This window comes from Oryctolagus cuniculus, chromosome 7 (assembly GCF_964237555.1).
Source record: "Oryctolagus cuniculus chromosome 7, mOryCun1.1, whole genome shotgun sequence".
Lineage (NCBI taxonomy): Eukaryota > Metazoa > Chordata > Mammalia > Lagomorpha > Leporidae > Oryctolagus > Oryctolagus cuniculus.
In genome coordinates, this window is record NC_091438.1 from 62,172,658 (window position 1) to 62,190,697 (window position 18,040).

The 18,040-nt window shown below is 44.6% G+C and overlaps 1 pseudogene; it reads right to left on the bottom strand.

The window, feature by feature from the left end:
* Positions 1-3,430: 3,430 nt before the first annotated feature.
* On the bottom strand, positions 3,431-4,555 carry LOC100345344 (transcription factor-like 5 protein pseudogene; annotated as a pseudogene).
* Positions 4,556-18,040: the final 13,485 nt, after the last annotated feature.

Genomic DNA, 18,040 nt, shown 5'->3' on the forward strand with positions numbered 1-18,040 from the left:
CTTGTGGATTCCTGATGCTGTTCTCCTTTCTGCACCTGGCTGATCTTCTCTAAAACTCCGGTTATCCCTCTGGCTCCGTGTTGGATGCAGCCAGTCATAACTGACACGGTTTCCTGAGCCCTTCCCCTAGGGTTATGAATTTACTAGGTATAGGGTCTGCCATTCAAGTCACTATAGTGACCGTTCTACCAACTGGGTTCCACTGTATGAACTGGATTTTCATTCTCGTCTTTATTGTTTCCCTGCTGTTGATCAAAGGGCTGCTAAGACAATGTCACATACTGATGATTTTTTTGTTACAACAGAAATCTGGTTCTGGTACCATTTGTTTTGCCTGTTAAGGGAAGCCTAGCCAGTCCTGTAGTACAAAATGACTTCAAGATCTCCATAGCTTAAGACAGGTGTAGGTGTGCAGAGGCTCTGCTGGTGGTCACTCCTCGACACCTGCTTCCATGATCATGGCAGAAAGGAGAGGATGGCTGAGCAGGTCCTTTGCCTGTTCGCTCATGAAGCTGTTTATTCTTTGCCCCTCCCCTGACCAGCCCTGTTTCATGGGCTTCCGTGCCAACTGCCTTCTCATGGGTTTGCCAACAGGAAGCACTTTTGGGAAACCACTGCACATTTCTGAGATGGGAAAAGGCTGAGACAACTGCAGCTTTTGCAGCAGGACTTGGGCTTTGAGGAGTTCTCATTTCTCACAGCTTCACCAGTTGTTCTCAGTGGGGCTCCAGAGGTTTCCACTGGGGCGGGCTCTTCTTTTGGTGGTCAGTATTTGCCAAGTGATTTGGGTTGTTCTGTTTGGTTTTCAGGATGAGTTTGGGGAGCTTCAATAACTGCATGCTGCTGCCATCATACTTTTCCAGGGACCACTGCTTGGGAATTTGGACCACAGAGTTGGTGTGAACATAGCCTCAGAACCCTCATGAGACCCTCTGTGGGTAAGAGACCTCAAGGAGAGTAATAGTTTTTCCCTTCCACCTAGTATCATGGTGGAGACACACTGTGCTTTCTGCAGAGAGGCATTTATTTCTTATTGCTTTTATTCCGAGGTGCATTGCCTTGTGATTTCAGCTTTAGGCGGGAGTCTCCTATTCAGTTCCCTGCTATGTAGTAGCTGGGGTTCACCTTTCTTGCCTGTGCTCCATGTGATTTTACTAAACGTGCCTTCAGGTCTCTGGGGTCCAGCACAAACCGTTGTTAACAGGGTTGGTATTTGCTCACCATTCAGGGTTCCTGTCCTCATGTTAGTTTTAGACTGTATATCCCTTTGCACCAGCTCAGTGATGCATTTAAAACATTTTTAAAAGACCCAAGATTTTTTTTTTTTTTTGACAGGCAGAGGGGACAGTGAGAGAGAGAGACAGAGAGAAAGGTCTTCCTTTTCTGGTGGTTCACCCCACCAGTGGCCGCTGCAGCTGGCGCGCTGCGGCTGGCATACCGCGCTGATCTGAAGCCAGGAGCCAGGTGCTTCTCCTGGTCACCCGTGCGGGTGCAGGGCCCAAACACTTGGGCCATCCCCACTGCACTCCTGGGCCACAGCAGAGAGCTGGACTGGAAGAGGGGCAACTGAGACAGAATCCGGCACCCCGACCGGGACTAGAACTCGGGGTGCCGGCGCCGTAGTCGGAGGATTAGCCTATTGAGCTGCAGTGCCAGCCAAGACCCAAGATTTTATCCTGAATTTTAGTTGCTTCAATTGAAGGGGCTATTCTGTCCATAATTTCAAAAGGAAGGCTACTTCTAGTCTTTCCCTTTTGCTTTTTTTGTAGCACAGGAAGCATAGGTCACTGGGCCAGTGGTCCTCATTTTGAAGTGCCATGACCACATCAGAAAATACGGGAAGTAGAGAAAAAAGTGCTTAGTTGACAGATGACTCGGATTAGTATTGATTACTAGTTAGTAGCAAGGTAGTCTGATATGAGGATACTTCAAAAAGTATGTGAAAAATGGGTATTATTAAAAGACTATACATGGATTTCAATTTTTTTTTTAATTTATAAAGAAAAGCTGTTTATTTGGCTCACAGTTATCGAGGTCCAAGAGCATTACACTGGTACCTATTCCAAGTCTGGTGAGGGCCTCATGCTGCTGTGTGTGTGGTGGAAAGGTAGAAAAACAAGCATGTGCGTGCAAAAGAGAAGCACATGTACAAGAGAGATGCCGGGGAGGTCCAGGGCCACTGACAACCCAACCTTGTGAAAACTAACCCACTCTGGAGGGAACTACATCAATTCCTTCATGAGGGCAGACAGCTCATGGCAAAGCATTGCTAAATACACTACTAAGTTGGGTGGGAGTATGGAGACTTATTTATTTTATCCTCTTTAAACTACACATATATATTAGATTTACTCTCACATGTATAAAATATTACATTACAAAGTCTGAAGAAATGAGAAGTGCTGGGCCTGCTTCCTTGGTATCAGAGTGAACTGAGATGCTGTGGTTTGGATGTGATTTGTACCCAACAAAACCCACGTTGACATTTAATTCCCAATGTAATGGTGTCAGGAGGTGACAGAGTTACAGAGAGGCCTAGAGACAGAGAGAGACAGAAAGAGAGAAAAGTCTTCCATCCACTGATTGACTTTCCAAATGGCTACAATGGCCGGAGCTGGGACGATCTAAAGCCAGGAGCTAGGAGCTTCTTCTGGGCCTCTCACATGGGTTCAGGGGCCTAAGAATTTGAGCCATCCTCCGCTGCTTTCCCAGGAGCATTAGTAGGGAGCTGGAATGAAATTGGAGCAGCTGGGACTTGAACCAGCACCCATGTGAGATGCCGCCACTGCAGGCCGGGCCTTTGACCCACTGAGCCAGTGCTGGCCCCTCTCCATTTAATATGATGTTAGCTGTTGACTTGTTATATATAGCCTTTATTATGTTTTGTTTTTTGAAAAAGTTCCAAACACTGCAGTTTACCGCACATAAAATAATGACTCTCGATGGGAAAATGTGCACATTTGAGCAATCTACTGAGACAGTATTTCTTTTATGGACAAAAGTAGCTTTAAAGGAAGTCTCTGGAAAGTTTTTAGCACAGATGTATAAAATAGGACTGCCCCTTGCATCACAGTGCCATTACCGAGGGCAGGGACACAAATGAAATAAAATTTTCGAACTAGTACTTAAGAGCAATTTAACTTGTTTCAGTTGCTAAAGGGGCATATTCAAAATGTAAAAAAAAAAAATGTAAAATCAAAATGTAAAAAAGTAAAAAGCAATGCACCTTTTAAGACTAAAGGAATTACAAAGGATGTTAATTCTTTAAGTTATCACGTTTAGGAAACATGATGGAATCAGGCAGAAAATTGAAAAATTACTATTTATCAAGATGTCATCATCCCCAAATGGTCTCACGGGCCATGAGTGGGCTGGTGTTCTGTGCCAGGTGAGACTGACAGAGCGTGCTCTCCACGGGCCATGCTGGAGCCCATCAGCCTGTCAGGTCCCTCTCCAGTTAGACAGTGAGTTCCAGGACCACAGGAACCCTCTGTATCTCGAGAGAACTGCTGTTCACTGCCTGAACACTCCTGCTCAATCACTTGATCTCCATCAAGGTGCTACTCTGCAGGACAGGTGACCAGGGAGTCTGGTCTGGTCAGCTTTAGCCTTCTGCCAGTTTTACCACAAAACACCTTCGTGAGAGAATCTCCGTGTCTTTATTGAATGTACTTCAGGAACGCCGTGCTCCACTGAAGAGCTGTCGCGTTGTCCATCTCTGCGTTGCAGAACGGAACTAGAGATTCAACTCGTCCCAACAAATGTGGATTCTGCGCCGTCTATCTCTTTCCATTCGGTTATGCCTCTCCTGACGCTGAGACCTTCCACCCTGGGGCCCGCTTTGGGCCTGCTCCCACAGGGTGGACTGCGAGGACTCTGAGGACTGCCAGGTACCCCGTGGGCCTTGTGGCCTTCACCCACATTCTGAATCTCTCCAAGGGCTCTTCGTTCTATATTCAAGCCCAATTATGCATTCTACTCCGATTCCTCTTATTTATTTCTTGTTTACATAGCGCTGCTTCTCCCACTTTAATCCAGGCCTGCTAAAGCTTTGTTTCTGCTTCCCAGTGTCAGTTTGGTGGATTTAATTTCTTGCTGATAACAGAAAGAAAATGCTCGAGGCAGTCCAATGTCCTGGTGCTTGGTAGCTTCATGGAACAGGAGTTAGAATTCTGCATCTGCGCCAGCTGGAGCTCCCACCAGTGTATCAGGCACTGGTGGTGAACAGGAGGTACGTGAACTGCAAGTCGCCACAGCACTTTTGTTTTTCACTAACCTCGTTCATTTGTTTTGTTGCTGATGACTAGGAACATTCATGAATTCAGATGGATGTTGAATAAGAGTTACCAAATTGTTGAGCTCGAGCTCGCCATCAGCCGCTTCCGTGCGCAAGTAGAGGGTGTGCTGCAGCTGCCTGTACTCCATCTCCCTCGTCTTCAGGTTGTTGGTCCTGACGCTGAGCCCCGGCTCCATCCTCACCGCGCCTGCCTCAGGCTGTGGCTCCTGCTGCGCGGGCCCGGCATGGTGGCGCGGGCAGCCCAAAGGTGGAAGTGGGCTGGGCAGGTGGCCAGCTGGCCCAAGAGGATGGTGGGCGCGTGGTTGCGGACAGGAAACCCCTTTGTTACGCTGAAGTATGTCTTTTCTACCCCTGATTTGGTCAGACTTTTTATCATGAGGGGATATTGAATTATATTAGTTGCATTTTCTGCAACTATTGAGTTGATTAATATGAGTTTATTCCTTTATTCTACTGATTTGTGTATGCTAAACCATCCTTGCATTCCTGGGACGAATCACATTTGATCATGGAGAATGATTTTTTAAGGTGCTGTTGGGTTCAATTTACTAGTATTTTGTTAAGGATTTTTGTGTCTGTGCTCATAAAGGATATGGCCTGGTGGCTATTTTGTTGTTGTTGTTGTATCCTTGTCTGGGTCTGGTATCAAAGTAATGCTCGCCTCAGAGATTAAATATGGAATACTTCCTTCCTCTTGTACTTTTCTGAAATAATGTAAGGATTGGTGTTAATTCTTTAAATATTTAGTAGAATTCAGTAGTGAAGCCATCTGATCCTGGGCTTTACTCTGATGGGAGATTTTTATTATTTAAATTCACTGTGCATTATAGATGTATTTTCTCATGATTCCATCTGAGTAAGGTGTATGTGTACTGTCAGGAAAATTGGGACCCCTGTATATGTTTCATTTTCTTTCTTTTTCTTGTGGCTTTGAGAATGAAGAGCCTGATTATCATGTCTTAGGGTAGACTTGGTTGGCTTCAGTGTAACCGGTAACCTTTGGCCATCCTGTACCTGGAGAGTTATATTTTTCTCTAGGTTTGGGAAGTTTTCTGTCATTATTTCTTTGAAACTTACTTCCTATCCCTGTAGCATTGAAAAGTCCATCTTGAATCTCAGTAACTCGAAGATTTGGTCTTTTCATGCCAATCTATGTTTCCCATGAGCTCTATTTCTTCCTCTTAATTCATTTTTCCCCTCCAGCTGTATAGTCTCAAATAGCCTGTCTTCAAACTCACAAATTCTTTCTTTTATTTGATCTGTTCTGCTACTGATTCTATCATGTTTTTAATTTCATTTGGTGTGGTTTTTCAATTGAAGGCTTTCTGCTTGATGCTGTTTAATTACTTCCATCTCCCTGTCAAATTTTGTTGTTAGAATATGGAATACTTTTTCTTTGTTCTTTTGCATTTTGAGATTTTTTTTTAAAAGCAGCTATTATTAACTCTTCTAGGAGCACTTGGAAATTTCAATTCCTAGATAGTTGGTGTCTTGCATTCTATTTTTCTCTTTAGGTGAGGTTATGTTTCCCTGGAAGCACCTGATACTGATTGGAGAACAATATCATCTGCACTTTGAAGGATTAGTTTTATAATCTGGCTTCTTTTGTAGCTGTCTTTCTAGAAATTCTAATGCACCTGTTCAGCTGCTCAGGTGGGCTATGCGCTGTCTGCTGCTACTGAAGTGGGCTGACTGCCAGATGCTATACTTATCAGCCACTAGTGATACTGCTTGGGCAAAAAGACTGTTCAACCAGGACCACAGAGCTCCACTGGGCACTGAAGCAGGTCTGCTGGTTTGGTCCGCAGGAAATGACCTGTGGACAGGGACCATTAAAATCATTTGATCAGCCTGACACTGAGTTCCAAAAACAGTCCTTTCATTCCTTGTTGTCTTCCCTAGGTTGTGGCAGGGGTGAGAAAGGCAGTTCCTTAGCTATTCAGACTGGCCCTAGGTGCATCACAGCTGGGTTTAGCAGTCATGAGGCCCTGTGCACACCAGGCATGCAACAGCATTGTGCTACATGCCCAAACAAGTCTGTCTCACTAGGGTGCAGGTCTGGTTAATATTGTCACAAGTCTGGAAGCTGTGTCCATAGGCTCTGGCCTAGGGATGGAAACTGTTACCAGTCCAGCACTGATTTCTAAGACATGGTCTCTTGGTCCCTTGCTATCTGTTCACAGTGATAGGAGAATGATAAAGGCAGCCCTTTGGCTACCCAGATTGGCCCCAAGCTTATCACACCTGGGTAACACCACCATTCCTGGGCCCCACAAAGTCCCTGGGGTGCTCTCTGGGCCCACCTGAGGTTGGCAATGACACATTTCAAAATGGATCTGACCCACCAGAGTGCAGATGTCCATCTGATGATGGGCATATCTGGAGGCTCTTTGAGCACCAGCTGGGTGGTAGAGGATTTTGGCCTTTTTCAGGTGCCAGATCTCGGGGCTGCTGACCTGGCTTTCAGCTCCAAGGTTTAGTCCTAAACTCCCTCTCCTGGTCTGTCTGCAGTGCCGCAATTTCCTTTCTTCAGGCAGTTGACGGTAGGGTGGCATAGGCCACTGGCTGTGGAAGCTCCAAATAGTCACTCCACAGATATGGGTCTGGGGGCAAGGACTGGTGCTCAGCACATCTGAATTTTTTCACAGCAGGTCTGGCACTGAGATTCAACAGTCTCTCCTGAATGGGAGGTGTCTCTGCACACTGTGCTCCTTGGAGTTGGGGTAGGGGTGACTCAGGCAAGTTTTTCCTTCTTGATTTCTTCAAGTAAATTTTCTTATGATTATACAAGGTCCCGTGGTCTCTCCGCTGGCTTCCGTAGCTCTGGTGAAGGTAACATGGCATGTGTATGGCTGTTCACATTGGTATCTCTCTAAGGAGGCAGTCACCAGAGCCACTCACTCAGCTGCCATCTTGGCTCCATTGGCAGCAAAACCTGAATCTACGTTCTTAATGTCTTATGAAGTAGGATGGAATATTTCAAGATTACTGATGATGAAAATTGGAGATTTTATTATTAGCTGACGGTGATCCTTGGTGTGGGCCTTGTGGTACATCACATTGTATTTCACTGCTTCCTGCTCCCCACCCCTGCCTTCCACGGACTCATTCTGGCTGAAATATACTTTGCTACCCTTTGACTTTGGGCTCAGCATTGTGATTTGTACTATGATTTTTTTTTTTTATTGACAGGCAGAGTGGACAGTGAGAGAGAGAGAGACAGAGAGAAAGGTCTTCCTTTTGCCGTTGGTTCACCCTCCAATGGCCGCCACGGCCGGCGCGCTGCAGCTGGCGTACCGCGCTGATCGGATGGCAGGAGCCAGGTACTTATCCTGGTCTCCCATGTGGGTGCAGGGTCCAAGGACCTGGGCCATCCTCCACTGCACTCCCGGGCCACAGCAGAGAGCTGGCCTGGAAGAGGGGCAACCGGGACAGAATCCAGTGCCCCGACCCGGACTAGAACCTGGTGTGCTGGTGCTGTAGGCAGAGGATTAGCCTAGTGAGCCGCTGCGCCGGCTTGTACTATGATTTGTTCTTGGTGCGTGTGCAGAAGTGACGGTGCACCAATTCCAAGCACAGACCACAAGAGGCCTTGTGAATTTCAGCAAGCCCTCTTGTGCCTCTGCCATCACCATGAGAAGAAGGAGTCCAGTTGTCCAAGGAGGATGAGGGGCATGGGGAACAGCACTGCCCCAGTACCACTGCTGTACCTTGTATGGATTAGCCAACTTGCAGATGTGGCAACGATAACAAGTTGCTATAAGACACTGATTTCTTGTGTGTGTGTGTGTGTGTGTGTGTGATTTTTGTGACAGTAGATAAATGACACTGGCAGATTCCCATTTTTTAAATTAAAAGGTTTCTATAAAGACTCTAAATGAAAAATCTCCTGCCAGCCTGTTGATTCAGGTTGATGTTACCAGCTGCCTGGTGCATGCTTCTGAAGAGGACTCTGAAGTTGAGTCTAGGCTTAGCTCAAAAGTGATGTGATCGATTACTAGTGTCTGGCACGGGCTTGGAAAGGAAAAATGGAAGCATGTGTGGCATATGGCTCCCATTCTTACTCACGTTCAACGTAGGTATGATTAGGTGTTGATGACCACTAAGTGGATCACCATTTCCTGAAGCAGATTGCAATTTGTTCTTGAACCTACTAGGCTCTTTCTCTTTTAGATTTATTTATTTATTTGAAAGGCAGAATTACAGAGAGGCAGAGAGGGAGAGGTCTTTTATCTGCCGGCTCACTACCCAGATGGTCGCAAGGGCCGGAGCTGGGCCAGACAGAAGCCAGGAGCTAGGAGCTTCTTTCAGGTCTCCCATGTTGGTGCAGGGGCCCGAGGACTTGGGCCATCTTCTACTGCTTTCCCAGGCTATAACAGAGAGCTGGATCAGAAGTGGAGTAGCTGGAACTTGAACCAGTGACCATATGAGATGCTGGCACTACAGGCGGCAGCTTTACCCATTATGCCACAGCACCAGAACCCCACTTCGCTCTTTATATTTAGTATTTTATTTGTTGTTGAAATACAAGCTTCTCATTTATGTGTGGTGTAGCAGATACTGTGGTTTGGCCTCCTCCACATCCATTCAAATGTTCCTTTAGTATGCCTTCCTGTACAGCAGAGGCGAGAAAACTAAAAGCTGCATTAAGACCCTCTTATGGCTGAGAGTTCTGTTTGCAGGGCAGATTTTGCCAGTCAGGTGCACTTGCCTTAGTTAAAACTGAGTGGCATCCATTGGACTGACATGGATCGTGGTGGAGCATCAGGGTTCTTCAGTAAGCAACTTCCTCCTTTGTTAAGTTCCTTCAGTGCTGTGGGGAGCTTTTCTGAGATGGCCGTAGTGGCATCAGGGTTCTGGGGCTGTGTGTTGTTCTGAAAGCTCAGGTCTTTGGCCTATCCATAGTGAGGATTCAGTCAGACATCCCAATATTTGGGAATGGATATCTTTGGGTTTAATATAGCTAGAGTATGTCTGTGGACAGTTTACTTTAAGCTCATACAAGGAGTCCTACTGAGATATTAAGGTATAGGAAAATGAACACTAGTTTGGAGTAAAAATATTTCAGTCCAAATTACATCTGATGTTATTCATAAGAGCTTGGGCAGAGCACTTAAATCTTCATTTATTTTTATTTTTTAATTTTTTTAAATTTTTTTTTTGACAGGCAGAGTTAGACAGTGAGTGAGAGAGAGACAGAGAGAAAGGTCTTTCTTTTCCATTGGTTCACCCTCCAAATGGCCACTACGGCCGGTGCACCGCGCTGATCCGAAGCCAGGAGCCAGGTGCTTCTCCTGGCCTCCCATGCGGGTGCAGGGCCCAAGCACTTGGGCCATCCTCCACTGCCTTCCCGGGCCACAGCAGAGAGCTGGACCTGAAGAGGAGCAACCGGGACAGAATCTGGCATCCCAACCGGGACTAGAACCCGGTGTGCTGGTGCCACAGGTGGAGGATTAGCCTAGTGAGCCGCGGCGCCGGCCCTAAATTTTCATTTATTAAATGAGATGACTATTATCTACCACATAGGAGTGTTTTGGAAATTAAGTTAGAAATCAATAAGATTTCTTTATAAAATATCAATTCTCTGAAAATATGATATGAGTATATGTATGTATTTTCCCTATCAGGTTTCTTTCTTTTCTTTCTTTGCTGTAGAGCAGGACAGAGTTATTTTTTTCCCTTATTTCCTCCTGCCCATCATCCTCAGTTGTGAGTGGTTTCCTTCCACAGATCCTGTGGTTGCTCTGGTGGTAGCAGGTAGCAGGGCTGCCCCACGGCTTGTCCTTACGCAGTGACTACCTTTGCACTTTCTCCCGCCTTCAAGCATTGTTGATGACAGCATTCCTTTGAAATTGTAAATTATTTTATTTTCACTTCTGGAAAAAATCAAGAGTAGCTAAGTTACAATAAGTTCCATAGGTATATTTCTAATAAATAAATAAATAAATAAATAAAAGCCATACCATTGAGTGTGATGTTGGAGCAGGTGGCTCTCTTGGGGTGAAGATTGTGTTTCTAGACTAAGGAAGCTCTTTGTAGTCTGATCCTGGGGGTTGGAGGGGAGTGGTGGTGGTGGTTGACTTAATATAGGTAGAAGGGAAAAAGAAATCCAATCCTCATTGCCCAGTTATGTTTACCATTTAATTAATGGGTGAAACTTCCTCTCCTTTTAAAGAAATCAATAATCAAATGAAACATTGAAGATAGAACAAATCAGATTTCAAGCATAAAGAAATCATCAATAGCCACAGAGTAATGGCATATTGAGTTGAAAGTGACCTCAGAAGTAGTTTAATCTAATATCCCACTCAATAGAGAAATCTGTTTTTACATCAGCCCTAAGAGGGTTCAGCTCTTACCAAACATTCTAGCAAAGGGAGTGGTCATTACCTCCTTTGAAAATTCACTCTAACTCAGCTCAACACTTTCTGAAATGTGTTCCAGTTTGGGATGTGATAATTTGCAGAAAAAGATTGTGAGGTCAAATACATTAGGGAAATATTGTGCAAAATTTCCCCCTCTTTTAGAGCCATCATATAAATTAGCAAGTAAGCTCTGTAAGAACTAAGAGGGGGACATTTTCTATTTTGTTTAACTCAGAATTTTCCTAACACTGGGTCATGGGTCATTTTGTTTCTTTCTCACAGAAGTGTTCTGATGATGTATTTGGGGGAAATGCTGCAATAATTTTAAAGCTCTTTATAATGAGTAGAATTTTTATTTTTATATCTTCATTCACACTTTAAAAATATTTATTTATTTATTTGAAAGTCAGAATTACAGAGAGACAGGGAGAGACAGAGAGATCTTCCAACCACTAGTTCACTCCCAGATGACTGCAATAGCCGGAGCTGGACTTGGCCGAAGCTAAGAGCCAGGAGCTTCATCCAGATCTCCCAAGTGGGTAACAGGGGCCCGAGTACTAGGGCCATCATCTGCTGCTTTTCCCAGGCCACTAGCAGGGAGCTGGATTGGAAATGGAGCAGGCAGGAATTAAACCCGTACCCATTTGGGATACTGGAGTCTCATGCGACCACTTTTAGCCTCAACGCCACAATGCCAGCCCTTCTTTTTTCACATTTACACTAATTAATCTTAATTATAGCCTGGAGACCCAGAAAAGAAATGAATAATCTCCTTTTTACATAGAGCCAGGTTTATGATGGCCCATTCAGATCTGAAGTTGGGGAAGAGTGGAGGGTGTGAGTAGAAAGGGAGCGAGTCAAGCAGGATAGGACAAGAGAAGCAGCCCATCAATTTGTCTTTGTGTCAGGCTTGTGACTCCCCTTCTTCTGCCCTGATTTCTTCTTCACTTTGCACACACAGTGTGACCCTACTACTCCCCTCAAAACTCTAGTGCTCCCCATTGTTGAATGGACAAATTCCAACTTCAGCATTCATGATGATACAGGAAGATCTTTGCTTCTGTTTTTCGTTTGTTTGTTTTGGTCAAAAATTTCTCAAGCATCCCACTTGCACTTGAACTTCAGCAGTAGTGAAATATTTGCAGTTCTTCAACTCAGTATACCATCTCACACCTCCCAGGCTTTGTAGAGGCCAGTTCTCGCTCCTAGAAGAATGGCTTCTCATTCTCCATCCTTTCCTTGTTCACTGGTCTTCATGCAGCCACCAGCCATGCTCAAAGCCAACATCACTGAGTCTGGACACCTCATCTGAACTTTCCCCAACCTGGACTCCCAGTAGTTAGCCCCAACTCTGTGCTATCCTTGAATCTTGTACATAATTTTAACTTTTGGTTTTACCACTCAGTGTTTATGTTTGTCTCTTTTCAGACTATGGGTTTCAGAACACAGGAACTGTATTAGTTTCATAGGTTGCTGTAAAAAAATATTACAAATGGAGTGGTTTGAAAATGAGAAAAATTGGGGGCCAGCGTTGTGGCATAGGAGGTAAAGCCGCGGCCCGCAGTGCTGGCATCCCATATGGGCACTGGTTAGTGTCCTGGATACTCCACTTCTGATCCAGCTCTTTGCTATGGCCTGGGAAAACAGTACAAGATGGCCCAAGTCCTTGGGACCCTGTACCCACATGGGAAGACCCAGAGGAAGCTTCTGGCTCCTGGCTTCAGATCGGCGCAACTCCGGCCGTTATGGCCAATTGGGGAGTGAACCAGCGGCTTGAAGACCTCTCTGTCTGCCTCTCCTTCTCTCTCTGTGTAACTCTGACTTCCAAATAAATAAATAAATAAATCTTTTTTTAAAAAAAAGAAAATGAGAAAAATTGGGGCCGGTGCTGTGGTGTAGCGGGTAAAGATGCCACCTATAGTGCCGGCATCCCATTGGCTGGCTGTTCCACTTCCAATCCAGCTCTCATCTATGGCCTGAGAAATCAGTAAAAGATGGCCCAAGTCTTTGGGTCCCTGTATCCATGTGGGAGACCTGGAAGAAGCTCCTGGCTCCTGCCTTCGGATTGGCTCAGCTCCAGCTGCTGTGGCCATCTGGGGAGTGAACTAGTGGATGGAAGACCTCTCTCCCTCTCTGCCTCTCTATAACTCTGACTTTCAAATAAATAAATCTCTAAGAAAAAAAAGAAAATGATAAAAATTGTTGGAAATCAAGGTGTTTTTAGGGTCATGCTCCTTCTGAAATCATCTGTAAAAGAATCTGGACCTGCTTCTTCCTACCTTCTGGTAGTGCCTGCTAATCTTTGGGGCTCCTTGTTTTGTACCTGCATAGTTCTGTTCTCTGCCTCTGTAACGTGGTGTTATTTTATGTGTCACTCTTAGCTTTTTTTTAAAAAAATCTTTATTTTTATTTTATTTGAGAGAGAGAGGGAGAAAGAGAAACAGAGAAACTTTTCATCGACTTGTTCACTGCCTAAATGCCTTCAACAGTGAAGACTAGGGCAGGCTGAAACCAGGAACTCAAAACCCAATCCAAGTCTCCCACATGGGTGTCAGGGACACAATCAATTGAAGCATCATTGGTGTATCCCAGGGTGTGCATTAGCAGGCAACTGGATCAGAAGCAAAAAAGCCAGTACTCAAACTCTGCTATGGATGTTGGTGTCCCAAGTAGCAAACTAACCATTGTGCCAAATGTCTGTCTCTTATTTTCTTAGAAAGAGATCATTCATATTGGTGATAGGTTCACCTTACTCCAGTATAACCTCATCTTAACTAATTATATCTGCTACAACCTTAGTTCCAAGTAAGGTTACATTCTAAGGCAGTGGGGTTAGATTTTACATACAGTTCAACCCATCACAGGTACTGTATCTCATTTCTCTCTCTCTCTCTCTCTCTCTCTCTCTCTCTCTCTCTCTCTCTTTTTGATAGGCAGAGTGGACAGTGAGAGAGAGAGAGAGAGAAAGGTCTTCCTTTACCGTTGGTTCACCCTCCAATGGCCACTGCGGCCGGTGTGCTGTGGCCGGCGCACCGCACTGATCTGAAGCCAGGAGCCAGGTGCTTCTCCTGGTCTCCCATGGGGTGCAGGGCCCAAGCACTTGGGCCATCCTCCACTGCACTCCCTGGCCACAGCAGAGAGCTGGCCTGAAAGAGGGGCAACTGGGGACAGAATCCGGTGCCCAGACCGGGACTAGAACCTGGGGTGCCAGTGCCGCAGGCGGAGGATTAGCCTAGTGAACCGTGGTGCCGGCCACTGTATCTCATTTCTCATTTATGGCAGAGTAGGTGCTTAATAAATGTTTGTTCAGTTGAGCCTTGTGTCTAAATTTGGACATTTTATTTGTCTACATGAACTTCCACATCTCTTATTTAAACTATTTCTATGGACATCTTTGTTTTTCTATACTTCTTTGCTTCTGCTAAATTACATCTGTAACATAAATTCCTAAAAGTTTTATTCTTAAATACAGGTTGAGTGTTAATTCAGGTCGACTAAAGAGATGGCCATAAAGTGTAGTCAGGTGGGCAGTTGATTCACTCATGTTTCATGACTCATTCATCAATGTCTCCACTGGGTATGATGATAGTGGGTTGGTTACCAGAGGTAAGCCGTGAATAACGGTGCCATGCCCCATGCTTTTATGTGTTCATAACCTAAAAGGCACAAGTATTAGATAAATTTCTTGTGATTAGATCAGCTATGATCTCTACCCTCAAGGAGCTCCCAGTCTAGTGGGGGATTTTGACTTACTAAGTGATAGTTATTATGCAATATTGAATATTACACATAAGAATTGTGATGAATTTGATGAGGGATATTTAATTCAGCCAGAGTGGGGATTGAGGGAGTAAGAGGGGGCTTTCTGGAGAAGGAGGCAGCTCATCTGAGCATGAAGTGATGAATAATAGGTGTGTTTTTCTGCCTGGGCTTCATGTTTTAGAAGATAGGAGTTATTGCAATCAACAAAAGTAAGGATGCAAAAATAAGTTGTATATGAGCAACCATATATTTAGTTCATTGACCAGAGTATAAATTGGCACCAAGGGGGAAGTGATGATTGGAAAGGTGGAGAGTTTCTAGATCATTAAAATTTCCTGACTGCCGGATCCAAGATGGCTGAATAGTGAGAAATTACACTGACCTCAGCTGCAGGAAGATACCAGAAAACCAAAGGAAGGATCATGTTCCCAGGGGACTGATGGAGATCAATTTTCAGTGGAGAAATGACAGAATAGAACAAAGACTCTGTAGGATAGCAAGGAAAGAGGACAGGCACACAGCCATGACTGGCTGTGCTATTAGCCACCCCTGAATCTAGGCTGTCATCTCCTGGCTGGGGAATGCCATCTTGCCAAGGCAAGGTAGGAATAAGTTAGCATAGTGCCCCACAAGTGGCAGCTTTAATTTAAGGAGAATTCCACAGCCCCCACTGACTTCAAGTCCAGCCCACAGAACTGACTGGGATGTGAGTGACTACTTTGTTCCAAAAAGGGAAGCCGTATTTCTCTAACTCCCCTCTCCCCTAAAGCACCAGACTCAATAGGGTGTGGCGGAGTGTTGGCTGAACTCTTCTGACTCAGCAGACAGGCAATCATTACTCTGCTATCAGAAGTGATTAGGGTCAGACTCAGGGCAATTTACAAGGCAGAGAGCAGACCTCCTGCATCCACAACCATGGGAATTCTGTGTCTGAACCCCAGAGCTGTGCTCACCTGCTCTGTGTGATCCAAGGAGGTTCCCCCAGCTTCTTGAGTGCTAGAACGAGCAGCAGCCCATAACAAATCTGGACGCTGACCTGAGGAGATCCCCTCTGCACCTCCTAAATCATGGTGCTGGGAATCCCAGGTACTAGCTCCAGCATCACCCTTGTGTGCTGCATGAGAACTGGGGGAATTTCTGCTGTGTCGTGCAGAGCCAGCACTGTAGATGTTGGCATTAAATCTTTGTAGTAACTTGCACTCATTGTGGTTTCTGGAGTGCTCTGTATTGTGATACTCAGGCAGGTGGCTACCACCATCCCCAACATATTGCTCCCACTCTGAGAGACTTGGTAATGATCCCATTGTGTACGGCACTACAAAGACTGTGATAATCAGTAATAATTTCTTCAAACCTATTGGTATCTACCAGGACTACCTAGGGAAGAACTCTCTGGGCTAAAACCTGCTTGTGTAAAAGTAGCCATTCTAATTAGGGTGAGGTATGTGTTTGGCCATTTGTATTTCGTCCCTTAAAAAATATCTGCTCAGGGCCAGCGCCGTGGCTCACTTGGTTAATCCTCTGCCTTGTGGTGCTAGAATCTCATATGGGTGCTGGGTTCTAGTCCCAGTTGCTCCTCTTCCAGTCCAGCTCTCTGCTGTGGCCCGGGAGGGCAGTGGAGGATGGCCCAAGTGCTTGGGCCTCTGCACCCACATGGGAGACCAGAAAGAAGCACCTGGCTTCTGGCTTCGGATTGGCGCAGTGCACCAGCCGTAGCGGCCATTTGGGGGGTGAACCAATGGAAGGAAGACCTTTATCTCTGTCTCTCTCTCTCACTGTCTATAACTCTACCTGTCAAATAAAAAAATCTGCTCATATCCTTTGTCCATTTCATAATTGGATTGTATGTTTTGCTGTTGAATTTCTTGAGTTCCTATATTCTGGATATTAATCCTTTATACATGCATAGTTTGCAAGTATTTTCTCCCATTCTGTTGGTTGCCTCTTAACTTTGTTAATTGTTTCTTTTGCTGTGCAGAAGCTTCTCAGTTTGATATAAGCCAATTTTCCATTTTTGCTTTTATTTCCTGTATTCTGGGGTCTTATCCATGAAGTCTTTAGCTAAGCAGTGTCTTGCAGAATTTCCCCTATTTTCCTCTAGCAATTTGATGGCTTTAGATTTTAAGTTTAGATCCTTGATTCATTGTGAATTGATTTTTGTGTAGGGAATAAAATAAGGATCTTGTTTCAAACTTTTGCATGTGGAAATCCAATTTCCCAACATCATTTTTTGAAGAGACTGCTTTCTCCAGGGAATGATTTTAGCTTATTTATCAAAGATTAATTGGTTATAGGTGTATAGATTAAAATCAGGGGTTTCTCTTCTGTTCCATTGGTCTACATATATATTTTTTTGTGCCAGTACCAAGCTGTTTTGATTATAACAGTCCTGTAGTGTGACTTGAAATCTGATATTGGCTGGCACCGCTGCTCACTTGGCTAATCCTCTGCCTGCGGCGCTGGCACCCCGAGTTCTAGTCCAGTTAGGGCTCCGAATTCTGTCCCGGTTGCTCCTCTTCCAGTCCAGCTCTCTGCTGTGGCCTGGAAAGGCAATGGAGGATGGCCCAGGTGCTTGGGCCCTGTTACCAGCATGGGAGACCAGGAGGAAGCACCTGGCTCCTGGCTTTGGATCAGCATGGTGTGCCGGCTGCAGCGTGCCAGCCATAGCGACCATGGTGGGGGGGGGGGGGGAGAACCAACAGAAAAGGAAGACCTTTCTCTCTGTCTCTCTCTCTCTCTCACTGTCCAACTCTGCCTGTCCAAAAAAATAAATAAATGAATAAATCTGATATTGTGATCCTTCCAGCTTTTTTTTTTGTTTATTTAAGATTGATTTGGATATTTGGGATCTTTTTTTCCCCTATGAATTCAAGGATTGTTTTTTCTAGATCTGTGAAGAATGTCCTTAGTATTTTGATTAGTATCATAGTGGATCTATAAATTGCTTTGGGTAGTATGGGCATTTTGGTGATACTAATTCTTCCAATTCATGAACATGGAAGGTTTTTTCCATTTGTTGTGTTTTCATTGTAGAGATCTTTCATACTCTTGTTTAAATTTATCTCAAGGTACTTAGTTTTTTTGCAGCTATTATGAATGGGACTGATCTTGCAAGTACTTTCTCACTCAGAGTATTGTTGGTGTATAAGAATGCTATTGATTTTTGTGTGTGGATTTTATAGCCTGCCACTTTGCCAAGTTCTCTTATGATTAGTTCCAATAGTCTCCTAGTGGAATCTTTGGCTCTTGTATATAAAGGATCATGTCATCTGTAAACAGGGATAATTTGATTTCCCTCTTTCCAATTAGTATCTCTTAGATTTCTTTTTCTTGTCTAATCATTCTGGATAAGATGTCCAGACTGTATTGAATACAAGTGATGACAGTGAGCATGCTTATCCAGTTCCAAGTCTTAGTAAATGCTTCCAGTTTTTCCTTGTTCAATGTGATGTTGGCTGTGGGTTTGTCATAAATTGCCTTAATGGTGTTGGGTATGTTATATTTTATCAAATGCTTTCTCTGCACATAATCAGATGGTTTTTATCCTTCATTTTGTTGATGTGATGTATCTCATTTATTGATTTGCATATATTGAACCATCCCTGCTTCCCTGGGA